Source organism: Coregonus clupeaformis, unplaced genomic scaffold (genome assembly GCF_020615455.1).
Source record: "Coregonus clupeaformis isolate EN_2021a unplaced genomic scaffold, ASM2061545v1 scaf4299, whole genome shotgun sequence".
In the NCBI taxonomy this organism is placed as follows: Eukaryota; Metazoa; Chordata; class Actinopteri; order Salmoniformes; family Salmonidae; genus Coregonus; species Coregonus clupeaformis.
Genome location: NW_025537753.1, coordinates 1 through 13,369, shown reverse-complemented (window position 1 = coordinate 13,369; position 13,369 = coordinate 1). Strand labels below are relative to the sequence as shown.

The window sequence follows — 13,369 nt, the reverse complement described above, 5'->3', positions numbered from 1 at the left end:
TATACCATCATATTTCAGAGTTATATCTAAAATAAGTTACATCTAACTTTCCTATATACACCTAGAAAAAATGGTTCCAAAAGGGTTCTTCGGCTGTCCCCATAGGAGAACCCTTTTTGGTTCCAGGTAGAACTCTTTTGGGTTCCATGTGTAAAGGGTTCTTCAAAGGGTTCTCCTATGGGGACAGCCGAAGAACCCTTTTAGGTTCTAGATAGCACCTTTTCTTCTAAGAGTGTAGAAATCAAATCCGGGTATTTCAATGAGTCTAATTGTAGACATAGTCCCATTGATAGGAGCCTATAGCAAAACTCTCTGAGGCTGATCTGCACGTGTGTGGATCACATACCCTCGGACATTCACTTTCCGCTTACAGTGGAGAAATGCCCATTTCCAAAAGATCTGTTTGCCCCAGCAAATTACGCTCACACTCCATTGACTTTGAATGGAGGGGGGTATTTGGGTCCTGTCTGCTCGCCCCCCCCCAAATGGGGCCCCTGAATAGAGGTAAAACTTACTGGATGTTTCGCGGCGCGCTTTTGTGACATCGGGTGCTGTAACCTCTGTCCCTGAGGATTTGTGAGAATGAATTAGGTCCAGAAACTTGGGGACCTTTCTTGCATTTTGGAGTTGTTTCCAGCAGGGACAAATGCAGGCCGTTGAACAGGTAGGCATGTAGCTATGTGTGGTTCTGGGGAGAGCTAGAGGACTGGTGAGGAAAGACAGAGAGACAGGGAGAGAGACAGGGAGAGAGATAGCTAGCTAGATACACTGTAGGTAGGCTGCGGGGGGCATTTTGTTGTCTACATTCTTAAACATTTTTGCTCACTTTTCTAAATTAGACACTGAAGGATTTTCATGATCAGTTACTAGACCTCGGTACCTCTGCCGGGAACGGGATCAGTTTGACATGTCACTGATACTGACTGTGTTGGACAAGCTGACGTACTTATTGTCTTTAATTGCGTTTTGCGTCAGTGTATCTCATGGCTGGTTGAAACGAGGCTAGATCATTCCTTTAATCTTAGTTTGGGCCTGAGAATGATGTGGTGTCAGCGTTTTCAATGGACTATTGCTTATTTCTGAGTTTAAACCATTATTTGGAGATGTTTTCCAGTGTGAGTTAATTAGGATGCTTTTATCCACAGACGTTGGATATCTAGCGCCTCTGTGTAAGTCTGTGTTGGGCGTCCATTTGATAGTAGAGCTGAAAGGGTTTTATTTGTGTGATTTCTATCAGTATTATATGAAAATATATAGTATATTGTTTGTATCAACTCAGATTGGTAGACTTGTCTTGAGACAAACTATCTGCAGTTTGAGCTCTGTATAATATTAATACAATGGTGTTAATTACACAGAAGTAATTCATCCCTGAGATGAGTGTTTAAGTATTATCTGAGATCAGTTTTCTACTCATTGGCATTAAAGTAAAAGAATAAAGGGGTAACACTTTCTATGAAGTACAGTGTTATGACACTGACTATAAGTATCCATAGTAACTCTTTTAAGCGTTTATAAAACATACTGTGTGATTCTTCCTTCTATGTACAGGTGTGACCGGAGACAGTGAGCCACCTGTGACAGATCAACACCATGTTACTACAGCGGATGCTGAAGCCGCAGCATGTGCTTGTGCTGGTGCTGTGTGTGTCAGCCAGCGAAGACTTTGACTGGACCAAGAGTGAACGCGGATCATTCTACTATGGCACTTTCCCAACTGGTAGGCTACTGTACAAGGAGAAATGTAGAAGTGACCGAATCATGTTAAAAAGGTCTATAACTAACAGCAAAACATATTTATACAACTAGAAATAAGATCTGCAGAATAAGAATTACAGAAATTAAGAGAGAGAGAGAGAGAGAGAGAGAGAGACATGTAATTTATTTTCTCACAGGAATGAAGAGTTGTTGCTAACCTCTTGTGATGAGTACTGAGTATACGAAGAGGCAGGACGCAGACGCAGGAATTAACAAGGTCAAGGTTTACTAAACAATGACAAAGAGAAATAACAAAGATAGAGTAAATGACATGAAGCTAAACAATCACACACAACATCATAAGGAACAGTCCAGGGCTAAATAGGGGTGGTGATAAGATGATGAGGTGCAGGTGCGCTGGAGGTGATGAGGGTGCGTTGGGTTTCCATTCCGGTGTTGCCGAGGTGGTGGCTCAGACCGTGGAGCTCAGTGAGACCGGCGAATCAGAGCGCCGGAGGGGAGCCACGGGAGGAGACGTGACAGTACCCCCCAGACGCGCGGCTCCAGCCTCTGGACGTCGCCGGCCAGGAGGACGACCCTGAGGACGAGGAGTGGGCCGGTCAGTGCGACGACGGTGGAAGTCCCGAATTAGGTTGGGGTCCAGAACGTCCCCAGCCGGAACCCAGCTCCTCTCCTTAGGGACCATACCCCTCCCAGTCCACCAGGTAATGGAGCCGTCCCCCCACGGAACCCGGAGTCCAGCAGGTCCTCACCACACACGCTGGACTCCCGTCAGTGTCCAGGGGGCGGAGGAGCGTACCCGGGGACGGCATCTCGCCAGAGGACCAGGAACCACCGGCCTGAGGAGAGACACATGAAAAGTGGGTGAGACACAGTAGTGAGGGGAAGGAGCAGCTGGTATGATACCTAATTTATCCGCCGGAGGACCTTAAACGGCCCCACAAACCGGGGGCTCGGTTTCTTGCAGGGCAGGCGGAGAGGGAGGTTTTTTGTGGACAGCCAGATACGATCCCCAGGCTGGAATACAGGGGCCTCACTGTGGTGGCGGTCGGCTTCCCAGCTAACAAGGAACGTAACTGAGACATTTGTAACATTCCCCTTAAGTCTTCCAGAGGTACTGAATGTCATAGCCCGTTTCTAATAAGTATTTTAGAGGTTATAAATATCAGGTCGCTATACAGACATCATGGGAACATACAATTTTTTTCCTTGGTAGTCCATGAAAGGTTCTGAATATCATGTTATTTTGGAGATATCCTAGGAACATTTCATAACGTTACATTTAGAGCTGTGGTTTGTCTTCATATAACGTTACAATCGGAATGATAGAAATACATTTTGGAACATCGTCTGTAAGTTTCACAATAACGTTATCATGACTTATGTGGGGACTAAAATAACTTTGTGGTCACGTCCTGGAACGTAATTTTGTTAGCTGGGTTGGTCCTTCTGCCGACGAATGGCCCACTGGAGATGGACATGGGGGCGGCGTCCCAGACCTGTCCGGCCCTGTGGAACCACTCGTCAACAGCGGTCGCATCGATCTGGCTGGGTGTCCAAGGGGCCAGGGCCGGCTGGTACCCCAGGACGCACTGGAAGGGAGTGAGCCCCGTGGAGGAGTGAACGAGGGAGTTCTGGGCATATTCTGCCCAGGGAAGAAACCTTGCCCACTCACCCTGCCGGTCCTGATAGTGGCAATGAAGAAACCTCCCCAGCTCCTGGTTCATGAGCTCCACCTGCCCATTCGACTGAGGCCTATACCCAGAAGTGAGGCTGGCCGTGGCCCGATCTTCTCCAGGAAAGCCTTCCACACTCGGGAGGTGAATTGGGGGGCCACGGTCCGAGACGATGTCCTCCGGGAAGTCCATAATGCCGGAAGACCTGTTGGAACAGGACCTCAGCGACCTGGAGAGCAGAAGGAAGACCAGTTAGTGGCAAAAACGGCATGATTTGGAGAACCAATCTACGACCACCAGGACTGTGGTGAAGCTGTCAGAACGTGGAAGGTCGGTGACAAAGTCTATGGACAGGTGTGACCAAGGTCGCTGAGGCACTGGGAGAGGAACTAGTTTGCCTGCCGGGGCGTTCGAGGTGTCTTCGTTTGGGCACATACGGAACAGGAGTTGACATAGCGGGAGACATCAGAAGCCAAGGTGGGCCACCAGTATTTTTGGGCTAGAGAATGTGCGTAATACTAGAGTGCCCTGCCGTAAGGGTAGTGTGCGCCCAGATCAGCAGGTGGTCACGGACACTGGTGGGTACATACATGACCCGCAGGGGCGTTGGCAGGCGCTGGGTCCTCCTGAGCCGCCAGGCGGATGTCTTCGTCCACATCCCAAATGACAGGTGCAACGATGAGAGACGAGGGCAGGATAGGACCCCCAGATCCTTCCTTTCTCCGGTATGGTGCATCCTGGAGAGTGCGTCGGCCTTCACATTCTGGGATCCTGGGCGGTAGGACAGAATGAATTGGAAGCAAGTGAGAAATTGGGCCCACCTGGCTTGACGAGAGTTCATCCGTTTCGCTGCCCGTATGTGCTCCAAATTCCGGTGGTCAGTAAGAATCCGGAATGGATGGACTGCGCCCTCCAGCCAGTGTCTCCATTCCTCCAGAGCGAGGACCACCACCAACAGCTCCCTGTACCAACTCCATAGTTCCTCTCTGCGGGGGTAAGCTTTTTAGAGAAAAAGGCACAGGGATACATTTTCTCTGGCTTACCATGCCGCTGGGAGAGGACCGCACCCACACCCTCCTCCGATGCGTCCACCTCCAGGATGAAAGGACGAGAAGGATCTGGGTGTTTTAGGATGGGCGCTGTGTTGAACCTCTCCTTCATCCTCTTGAAGGCAGCGTCAGCCTCAGGATTCCAGGGCAGCTTCTGAGGCCCACCCTTAAGGAGAGAGGTGAGCAGGGCGGCTGTGGAGCTGAAGGACCTGATTAAATGCCGGTAGAAATTAACGGCCTAGGAAGCTCTGTAGGCCCTTGATGGTGGTGGGAACTGGCCATGAGCTGATGGTGTCCGTCTTCACTCCTTCCATGAACACCCCCTGAGGACTGATCCAGTATCCCAGGAAGGAGATGGCCTGTTGGTGGAATTTCTCCCCCTTCACCAACAGGCTGTGTTCCTGGAGGCGGAGTAGGACAGCTCGAACGTCCCTGACGTGCTCCTCGAATGTAGCCGAGTAGATCAGGATATCGTCGATGTACACCACCACCTGTCTACTCAGCATGTCCCGGAACACGTCATTGACGAAGGACTGGAACACAAAAGGTGTGTTGGCTAGGCCGTAGGGCATGACGCGGTATTCATAGTGGCCTGAGGTAGTGCTGAATGCAGTCTTCCACCCGGATTCGGATCAGGTTGTAGGCACTCCTCAGGTCCAACTTGGTAAAGTACCGGGCCCCTCGTAGCTGCTCGATGGCCGACGGAACCAGATTGGAGGGGGTACCGGTACTTGGTGGTGACTGCGTTCAGCCCCCTGTAGTCAATGCATGGTCTCAGTCCTCCGAGGTAGAGCGTCTGATGAACCTCTGTTTCAGGGTCTCCGCCACATACTTCTCCATGGCCTCAGTCTCCGCCATGGAAAGGGGGTAAATGCGACTCTTTGGGGGGTGTTGTCCCTCCAGCAGGTCAATGGTGCAGTCCCAGGGCCTGTGAGGAGGGAGACACTCTAGCTTAATGAAGAGAAGACATCAGAGAGATCTGCGTACTCATGTGGAATGTTGGGCTGGAGGGCGGACTCCGGACTCTCCACAGACGTGGAACAACAAACCACCGACAGGCAGGTCTTCCGGCATGAGGTGGACCAGGCTGTGATCCTCTTGGTGCTCCAATTGATGGTGGGGTTGTGTAGTCTGAGCCAGGGCAATCCCAAGACGATCCGGTGAAGGGGTGACGTGACAATGTGGAATGACAGCTCCTCGTGGTGCTCCGGTAGTGTGGGAATGGTGATGGTGATGGGGAGAGTGACGTGCGTAACGGTGCCTGATCCAAGGGGTTTATTGTCCAGTGATGTGACGTGTAGAGGAGATAGCAGTGGAACGGTGGGCAACCCCCATTCAGAGACCAGCTCCCTATCTATAAGGTTCTCCGCTGATCCGGAATCTATCATAGCAGTAGAAGTGGAAGAGAAGGAATAACCAGACACCGTTATGGGAACTAAAAACAATGGTTTTGTGATAGGAGCTGACGTAACACTCACGGAGCGGCGACGGGAGTCATACCGCCTAGATAGGGAGCTGGGCAGGAGATCTGTGGTCCGTGGTGGTGTAGGGGGTGCTGCCCACCTCCATGGGTGATGACTCAGAAGCAGGGCGGCTTCCATAGCTCAGATGGGGTGAGTGACGAGGTTCTGCGAGGTGTTGGGAATGCCATCTCTCTCTCTCAACATGTCGTCTAGACGGATGGCCGTGGTGATGAGGGTATCAAGGTCCATCTCGTCGTCCCGACATGCAAGTTCCATCTTGATGTCCTCCCGTAAGCCTCTCCTGAAGGCTGTGCGCAGAGCACGCTCATTCCAGCCGGAAGACGCCGCCACTGTGCGAAAGCTCAGAGCGTACTCGGACGCGGGCCCCTTTCTCTGTTGTAGATGGAGGAGACGCTCACCCCCGTCCTTTCCCTCCGTGGGATGATCAAACACTGCCCTGAACCGAGCGAGGAAGGTGGGGTAGGGAAGCGCCACTGCCTCCTCTCCTTCCCAGACTGCCGTGGCCCAATCCAGCGCCTTTCCTTGAAGGAGTGAAATCACCAGCGCTATCCTGGCTTGGTCAGATGTATATGCCCGAGGCTGACGCGCCAGATAAAGTGAAACCTGTAGCAGGAAGCCACTACATTTAGTAGTTTTACCGTCATAGCGCTCCGGTAGGGCGAGGGTTCCCGCAGAAATGGGTGATAGCACGGGAACAGGTGGATTTGGGGCACTCGCCGCACCCTGAGGTGGACCCGGAGCGCTGGGCAGATTTAGCAGAGTTTGGAGCACTTCCTGCATGGCGGCGTTCAACTGGGCAAGCTGCTGCTGGTGCTGGTCCAGGCACTGGGAAACTCCTGCTGCATCCATTTTCGTTTGGTGTGTGACTCTGTGACGAGTACTGAGTATACGAAGAGGCAGGACGCAGACGCAGGAATTAACAAGGTCAAGGTTTACTAAACAATGATAAAGAGAAATAACAAAGATAGAGTAAACGACACGAAGCTAAACAATCACACACAACATCTTCCAGAACAGTCCAGGGCTAAATAGGGGTGGTGATGAGATGATGAGGTGCAGGTGCGCTGGAGGTTGGGTTTCCATTCCGGTGTTGCCGAGGTGGTGCACTCAGACCGGTGGCTCAGTAGACCGGCGAATCAGAGCGCCGGAGGGGAGCCACAGGAGGAGACGTGACAACTCTATATCTCTCTGAAGGGTTTTCCTGGGGGGCTGGGGGCTCTGCTTACCAGACAGCTAACCTCTATATCTGACTGAAGGGTTTTCCTGGGGGGCTGGGGGCTCTGTGTACCAGACAGCTAACCTCTATATCTCTCTGAAGGGTTTTCCTGGGGGACTGGAGGCTCTGCGTACCAGACAGCTAACCTCTATATCTGTCTGAAGGGTTTTCCTGGGGGGCTGGGGGCTCTGTGTACCAGACAGCTAACCTCTATATCTGTCTGAAGGGTTTTCCTGGGGGGCTGGGGGCTCTGCTTACCAGACAGTTAACCTCTATATCTCTCTGAAGGGTTTTCCTGGGGGGCTGGGGGCTCTGTGTACCAGACAGCTAACCTCTCTATCTGACTGAAGGGTTTTCCTGGGGGGCTGGGGGCTCTGCTTACCAGACAGTTAACCTCTATATCTCTCTGAAGGGTTTTCCTGGGGGGCTGGGGGCTCTGCGTACCAGACAGAGGGAGCCTGGGACAAGGATGGCAAGGGGATGAGCATCTGGGACGTGTTCGCCCACAAGAAGGGAAAAATCTTCCTCAACGACACCGGAGACCACTCCTGCGAAGGATACTACAAATTCAAGGTGAATAGACTGCATAGACAGTAGACAGACTATCCCTGTATAGTAAAAAGTGGTCAAAAGTAGTGCACTGCAAAGGAAATAGGGTGCCATTTGATATTTGAACCATATGGCTCCGTCTCAATTGACACTTTGACATGACATTGTCAATATCTTCTAGGATGACATCACCTTGATGAAGGACATGAAGTTTAACCACTATCGCTTTCTCCATCTCCTGGCCAAGGATCTTTCCCAACGGAATCAAAAGTAAATGCTTCATACTTCATAATCCAGATTCTCCACTGAACATACTTCATAGTCCAGATTATCCTCTGAACATACTTCATAGTCCAGATTCTCCACTGAACATATTTCATAGTCCAGATTCTCCACTGAACATACTTCATAGTCCAGATTTTCCACTTTGTCCAGGACAAAGCTTCATAATGTTTTTCGTGAATGTTATACGTAATGGAAATGTCTTTTTTTCCTCTCCAGCTGACCACATCAATGAGAAGGGGATAAAATACTATGATGACCTGATCAACATGCTCCTGGACAATAACATCACACCAATAGTCACCCTGTACCACTGGGATCTGCCACAGGTGGGCACTGAATGACTGGGTACTGACTGACTGATTGGGTACTGATTGACTGACTGGGTACTGATTGACTGACTGGGTACTGACTGACTGGGTACTGACTAACTGGGTAGTGACTGAATGATTGGGTACTGATTGACTGACTGGGTACTCAATGACTGGGTAGTGACTGGGTACTGACTGACTGAATGGGTACTGACTGACTGGGTACTGACTGACTGGGTAGTGACTGACTGAATGGGTACTGATTGACTGGGTACTGACTGACTGAATGGGTACTGACTGACTGGGTACTGACTGACTGACTGGGTACTGACTGACTGACTGGGTACTGACTGACTGGGTACTGACTGACTGACTGTGTACTGACTGACTGGGTACTGACTGATTTGGTACTGACTGACTGACTGCGTACTGACTGACTGACTGGGTACTGACTGACTGGGTACTGACTGACTGACTGTGTACTGACTGGGTACTGACTTGACTGGGTACTGACTGACTGACTGGGTACTGATTGACCGCCGGGTACTGACTGACTGGGTACTGACTGATTTGGTACTGACTGACTGACTGCGTACTGACTGACTGACTGAGTACTGACTGACTGATTGAGTATTGATTAACTGGGTACTGACTGACTGGGTACTGACTGACTGATTGGGTACTGATTGACTGGGTAGTGACTGACTGGGTACTGACTGACTGGGTACTGATTGACTGACTGGGTACTAACTAACTGGGTACTGACTAACTGGGTACTGACTGACTGACTAGGTACTGATTGACTGGGTACTGACTGACTGGGTACTGATTGACTGACTGGGTACTAACTAACTGTGTACTGACTGACTGACTAGGTTCTGACTGACTGGGTACTGACTGACTGACTAGGTTCTGACTGACTGGGTACTGACTGACTGACTAGGTACTGACTGACTAGGTACTGACTGACTGAGAACTGACTGACTGTATGCTAACCAGTAGTGAATCGCTATTAGCTTGCTGAGCTAGCACATACAAAGCTACACTTCAATGCAAAACATGACACATTTTTTTAATCCATATATTTACAGAATCCAGATTTAAATAATGTTGTCAGTAATCTAACTCCATATAAATCCCAAACGTATGTGGACCCGACTGTACTGCATTTGTATCAGTGGCTTCATTGAAAGAAGAGTGTGGAGGGATGTTTCCTGTTATGATGATCCCAGATGACTGGTCTACTACAACACATTCCCTATCCATGGCATGGTGTGACCTATAGTAACCTTCCTTCCCTGTTACCACCCAGGTCTTGTGTGACCTATAGTAACCTTCCTTCCCTGTTACCACCCAGGTCTTGTGTGACCTATAGTAACCTTCCTTCCCTGTTACCACCCAGGTATTGTGTGACCTATAGTAACCTTCCTTCCCTGTTACCACCCAGGTCTTGTGTGACCTATAGTAACCTTCCTTCCCTGTTACCACCCAGGTCTTGTGTGACCTATAGTAACCTTCCTTCCTGTTACCACCCAGGTATTGTGTGACCTATAGTAACCTTCCTTCCCTGTTACCACCCAGGTACTGTGTGACCTATAGTAACCTCCTTCCTGTTACCACCCAGGTCTTGTGTGACCTATAGTAACCTTCCTTCCTGTTACCACCCAGGTATTGTGTGACCTATAGTAACCTTCCTTCCTTGTTACCACCCAGGTCTTGTGTGACCTATAGTAACCTTCCTTCCCTGTTACCACCCAGGTCTTGTGTGACCTATAGTAACCTTCCTTCCCTGTTACCACCCAGGTATTGTGTGACCTATAGTAACCTTCCTTCCCTGTTACCACCCAGGTACTGTGTGACCTATAGTAACCTTCCTTCCCTGTTACCACCCAGGTATTGTGTGACCTATAGTAACCTTCCTTCCCTGTTACCACCCAGGTACTGTGTGACCTATAGTAACCTTCCTTCCCTGTTACCACCCAGGTATTGTGTGACCTATAGTAACCTTCCTTCCTGTTACCACCCAGGTACTGTGTGACCTATAGTAACCTTCCTTCCCTGTTACCACCCAGGTCTTGTGTGACCTATAGTAACCTTCCTTCCCTGTGACCACCCAGGTCTTGTGTGACCTATAGTAACCTTCCTTCCCTGTTACCACCCAGGTCTTAGAGGAGAAGTATAGTGGATGGCAGAACGTCAGCATGGTGCGAACTATTTCAACGACTTTGCCAACTTATGCTTTGAGAGGTTTGGTGACAGAGTCAAATACTGGATGACCTTCAACAACCCATGGGTAAGACAATACATTATCCATAACACATGATCCGTAATACATGATCCATAATACATTATCTGATGGACACACAGGTTGTGTTCCAAATGGCACCCTATTCCCTATATAGTGCACTAATGTTTACCAGGGCTCATAGGACTCTGATCAAAAGTAGTGCACTATATAGGGAATAGGGTGCCACTTGGGAGACACACAGTATATGAACCATCCTCCTCCAGAAGAGTACTGCAGGTTAGCTTAACCATGAACCAGAGCCAAATACATGTATCAAATACTTTCAAATAGGCTTAAGTATTTTAAAGTATTTGACACAATGTATTTTGACTCAGGACTTCCATAAACATTATATTTGTCTTAGTGTACAGTAATGCAGTGTACTGTATCTGTGTTTGTAGTTTAGTGCTGTGGAGGGCTATGAGACTGTGTTTGTAGTTTAGTGCTGTGGAGGGCTATGAGACTGTGTTTTGTAGTTTAGTGCTGTGGAGGGCTATGAGACTGTGTTTGTAGTTTAGCGCTGTGGAGGGCTATGAGACTGTGTTTGTAGTTTAGTGCTGTGGAGGGCTATGAGACTGTGTTTTGTAGTTTAGTGCTGTGGAGGGCTATGAGACTGTGTTTGTAGTTTAGTGCTGTGGAGGGCTATGAGACTGTGTTTGTAGTTTAGTGCTGTGGAGGGCTATGAGACTGTGTTTGTAGTTTAGTGCTGTGGAGGGCTATGAGACTGTGTTTGTAGTTTAGTGCTGTGGAGGGCTATGAGACTGTGTTTGTAGTTTAGTGCTGTGGAGGGCTATGAGACTGTGTTTGTAGTTTAGCGCTGTGGAGGGCTATGAGACTGTGTTTAGTAGTTTAGTGCTGTGGAGGGCTGAGACTGTGTTTTGTAGTTTAGTGCTGTGGAGGGCTATGAGACTGTGTTTGTAGTTTAGTGCTGTGGAGGGCTATGAGACTGTGTTTGTAGTTTAGTGCTGTGGAGGGCTATGAGACTGTGTTTTATAGTTTAGTGCTGTGGAGGGCTATGAGACTGTGTTTGTAGTCTAGCGCTGTGGAGGGCTATGAGACTGTGTTTGTAGTCTAGCGCTGTGGAGGGTTATGAGACTGTGTTTGTAGTCTAGCGCTGTGGAGGGCTATGAGACCGGAGAACATGCACCTGGACTGAAGCTGAGGGGCACTGGGGCCTACAAAGCTGCCCACCACATTATCAAGGTAATCACTAGTTGTTTATAAGATCATTATATTTCATATTGTCAGGAATCTAATTCCATTTATTGGCCCTACTGTACTGTCTGTCACCTGATACAGAATAATATATTGTCTTCTTCTTCATTTGAACAGGCACATGCTAAGGTTTGGCACACTTATGACACTCAATGGCGAAGCAAACAGAAAGGCTTGGTTTGGGATCTCGGTGTTGGCAGACTGGGGGAGCTCAGTGGACATCACCAACCAGAGAGACATCGAGGCAGCAGAGAGATATGTCCAGTTCTACATGGGCTGGTTCGCTACACCCATCTTCAATGGGGACTACCTCAGGTCATGAAAGACACATAGGCAAGTAATGTATTGTCACAGCTTGGTGTTCCATTTCTAGGAACAACCCACAGCGGTTTAAATGAAGCTAGCCTGCTAGCCTGAGGCTAGTACTGTTCAGACCAGGCTAGTAGAAAATGTACCCAACTAGCCTGCTAGCCTGAGGCTAGTACTGTTCAGACCAGGCTAGAAAATCTGACCCAACTAGCCAGCCTGAGGCTAGGTTACTGTTCAGTGACCAGGGGCTAGTAGAAAATGTACCCAACTAGCCTGCTAGCCTGAGGCTAGTACTGTTCAGACCAGGCTAGTAGAAAATACGACCCAACTAGCCCGCCGGCTGTCTTTTTGAAATATCGAATGCACAGATTATAGACCTGGGGATAGTAAAAATGGTGGTTCACACTCTGAAAGGGTTCTTCAGCTGTCGCCATAGGAGAACCCTTTTCGTTCCAGGAAGAACTCTTTTGGGTTCCATAGAGAACCCTCGGTGGAAAGGGTTTTACATGGAACCCAAAAGGGTTCTTCAAAGGGTTCTCCCTATGGGGACAGCCGAAGAACCATTTTAGGTTCTAGATAGCACCTTTTTTTTACTGAGTGTACTTGCCCGTGCCCAAAATCATTAAGTTCCATCCCTGCTTATATGTAACAGGACATAGAAACATATATGTGTCACTGTCACACCTGCTGCCTTTCTCTCTCCACAGACAAGACGAGTGTCCAGCAGGGTCTGGGAATCTCCCCGTCTCCTGTCTTCTCCTCCCAATGTTAGGGTTAAGGGTTAGAGTCATAGTGTAAGCTGGTCTCTCTCTCTCTCTGGTCTCCAGGTAGGAAGAGTGCCCAGCAGGGTCTGGGAATCTCCCTGCTCCCGAGCTCTTCTCTCCCAGGAGAAGAGTTACATCAGGGGCACCTGTGACTTCCTGGGATTGGCCACTTCACCACGCGCTATATCACCCAGAAGAACTACCCGCCTGGCCGCGGGGAACAGCTACTTCACCGACCGCGACCTGGTCGAGCTGGTGGACCCTCGCTGGCCCGACCCCGGCTCTGAGTGGCTCTACTCTGTCCCCTGGGGATTCAGACGCCTGCTCAACTTCGTCAAGGTATAACACACATGACTGTCCTACCAGCCAGACTTCAAATACTGTATGTTAACAACTCAACTACTTCCAGGTGGGTTTGGAGGTGTTCTTGATTCAGTGTGGAGTTTGCACTTTATTTGACTTATGCTCCCTGTCTCCCTGTCTCTACCCCCACCCTGACTCCCTGTAT

The 13,369-nt window shown here is 49.4% G+C and overlaps 1 pseudogene; it reads left to right on the top strand.

Annotated features, from left to right (window-relative positions):
• The first annotated feature begins 551 nt into the window (after positions 1–551).
• Positions 552–13,200, top strand: LOC123490655 (annotated as a pseudogene).
• Positions 13,201–13,369: the final 169 nt, after the last annotated feature.